We start from the raw sequence: 2825 nt of genomic DNA, 5'->3' as shown, positions 1-2825 counted from the left end.
TCTGAAGCCTTGCATGATAGATTTTAGATGTGCACAGTTCCAGCCTTCCATGGCCTTGTTTTCTACAACAGGCTGGGCCAGGACAGTTCTCACCTTTTTTCCAAGCTTTTTTTTTTTTTTCTAGGAAGTAGTTTCCTTTTTGGAGGAAATCACGTTGCCCCTATTTGCTCAAAACATGAGTCCTGAACCATTAGAGCTCTAGGGGTGGGGTGGGAGAGGGTCTCCGTGAGGCCAGCGGTATCCTGGCCATGTCCCCTGTCCCACCCAGCCTTCCCGGCCACTCCTGTACACGCAGAGGAGGGACCCTTGGCAATTCATCTCGCCACCTGCCCAGACCCACGGCCACTACCTTATGTAGGCCGTCATCCATTCTTGCCTGGTTTAGAGTGATTGCCCCTTAACTATAGAGAAAAATTCCATGTTCAAAGCCCCTACAAACCGTATCATCTAGTCCATCACCTCATCCCCCACTCCAGCCGCTCTGAAGGATATTAATTGTCCTTCCTGCCTTTACTCTTGCTGCTTCTCTAGTCTCCAATGCCCTTTTCTCACTGCCCTCTTTCAAATCCTAATCATCCTTCAAGTCCCTTAAATCTTCAGGATCCAGCTGGAATGCTACCTCGTCCATGAAGCCTTCCTTATCATCTGTCACCTCAGAACTGGCCGCTCCTTTCTCTGAGTGCTGTTCTGTCTCTCCTATAGCATTGAAGTTCCTTGTGGGCAGGGGTGGTGCTTACCTGTCTATTGATCCTTCTACTTGGTGGCTGCCCCTGCCCAGCAAAGCGTTGGTGCAGAGAAGGCTTGTGGGTTGGAGAGCCGAATGGTCAATGGGCTTCTTTCTCTCAGGTATCCTGCCTCATGGCCTATTGCCCAGGCCAGGGCTTCCCACTGGTAGGCAGTGTAGGTCCTGTGCCCTGGAAAGAACATGGAATTTAAAACCAGGAGACTTGGGCTTCCCTGGTGGCGCAGTGGTTGAGAGTCCGCCTGCCAATGCAGGGGACACGGGTTTGAGCCCTGGTCCGGGAAGATCCCACATGCCGTGGAGCAACTAAGCCTGTGTGCCACAACTACTGAGCCTGCACTCTAGAGCCCGCGAGCCACAAGTACTGAAGCCTGCATGCCTAGAGCCTGTGCTCCGCAAGAGAAGCCACTGCAGTGAGAAGCCTGCGCACTGCAACGAAGAGGAGCCCCTGCTCGCCGCAACTAGAGAAAGCCCATTCACAGCAACGAAGACCCAAGGCAGACAAAAATAAAAATAAATAAAAGAATTAATTAAAAAATACTGTAAAACAAAAACAACAACAAAATAAATAAATAAAATCAGAAGACTTAGGGTCAAGTTTGCCATGTGAGTAACTTTGGGTTAGCCTGACAGTACAATCTACCCATAGACTTGCTGTGACTCTCTAATGGGTCATGGACTTGAAAGTGCTACCTCTATTCAAACGTAAGTTTTTACATTAGTCACGCTGGGTCCGCAGGGTCTGGGTTGGCCACTGGGGGGCAGTCTCAGCTAGCCTCCTAGCTGGGCTTGAGCGGATCCACCCTTTCCTGCCAGGGATGAGAGACTGGGGTGGTGTGCGATCCCACAGACCTGGAGAGCGATGAGCCCACACATCTGGCCTTCCCAGCCTTCTGTTTTCTCAGAGCTGGTTAGATACGGATCAGTCTTACAGCTCTGGCACTCTTTGGAGTGATGGGATACTTCCTGTCCTGGGCAGACGGGGAACCCATCTTTTACCTAGAGACGACTCATGAACGCGTGGATCACAGCAGGCCATCGTCTCTGTAATACTATTTTCTTTTATTTAAAAGTTTTAATTGAGATATAATTCACATAATCAAAACTCACCATTTAAAAATATACAATTCTGTGATTTTTTTCATTATATTCACTATGTTGTGCAACCATCACTGCTTATCTAATTCCAGAACATTTCCATCACCCCCGATAAGAAACCTCATACCTATTTGTAGTCAGTCCCCGTTCCCCTCTCTGCTCAGTTTCCGGCAACCAATCATCTACTCTGTTTCTGTGGACTTGCCGATTCCGTATATTTCATATAACTAGAAGCACACAACTTGTGGCCTTTTGTGACTGGCTTCTTTCACTTAGCATAATATTTTCAAGGGTCATCCATGTTGTAGCCTATGTCAGTACTTCATTCCTTTTTATGGCTGCATAATATTCAGTTGCATGGCTGTACTACATTTTGTTGGTCTATTCACGCGTTGACGGACATTGGGCTGTTTCCACTTTTTGGCTACTGTGAATAATGTCTTATGAGCGTCAGAGTAGAAGTTTTTGTGTGGACTTAAGTTTTCAAGTCTGTTTCAATTCCCTGGAGTGGAATGTTACTAGAAGTTACTCTGTCACTCTGAGGAACTGCCAAACTCTCTTCCAAAGTGCCTGTATATTTTCCATTCCCACCAGCGATGTACGAGAACTCTGTAATCCTCTTGCCACTGGACTCACCCCATGCTTGCCTTAGAATTCTGAAATGGGAAGGCCCAGGAGAGAGACTGAAGTTAAGGTTCTGCATGACAAAGAGCTTTGCAGACTTTGTCTGAAAAGCACACTTGGGCTTTGGGGTGATTTGTCTTCCTTGCTGAGGACACAATGCAGCCTTGTCCTTCTGGCCGAGAGGAGCCGCTGTGGATAAGCTGAGCGCTGTATATGAGCTGCACTCACCAACGCTGTTTGCCTAGAAGTGTTCTTACTAGTCGGTGCCGGCAGGTGTGTTTCTGCCCGGCCTCATCGGCCTCTGTTGTGGATCCTGGGCTTCCTGGGTGGACCTGGCAGTGGCTCTTGTGGGGTGTCTGAG

The sequence above is a fragment of the Aethalodelphis obliquidens genome, unplaced genomic scaffold, assembly GCF_003676395.1.
Source record: "Aethalodelphis obliquidens isolate GAN/ISIS:26980383/991018 unplaced genomic scaffold, ASM367639v1 scaffold24, whole genome shotgun sequence".
Lineage (NCBI taxonomy): Eukaryota > Metazoa > Chordata > Mammalia > Artiodactyla > Delphinidae > Aethalodelphis > Aethalodelphis obliquidens.
The sequence above is the reverse complement of the archived record's forward strand: the minus strand, read 5'-3'. Positions refer to the sequence as shown.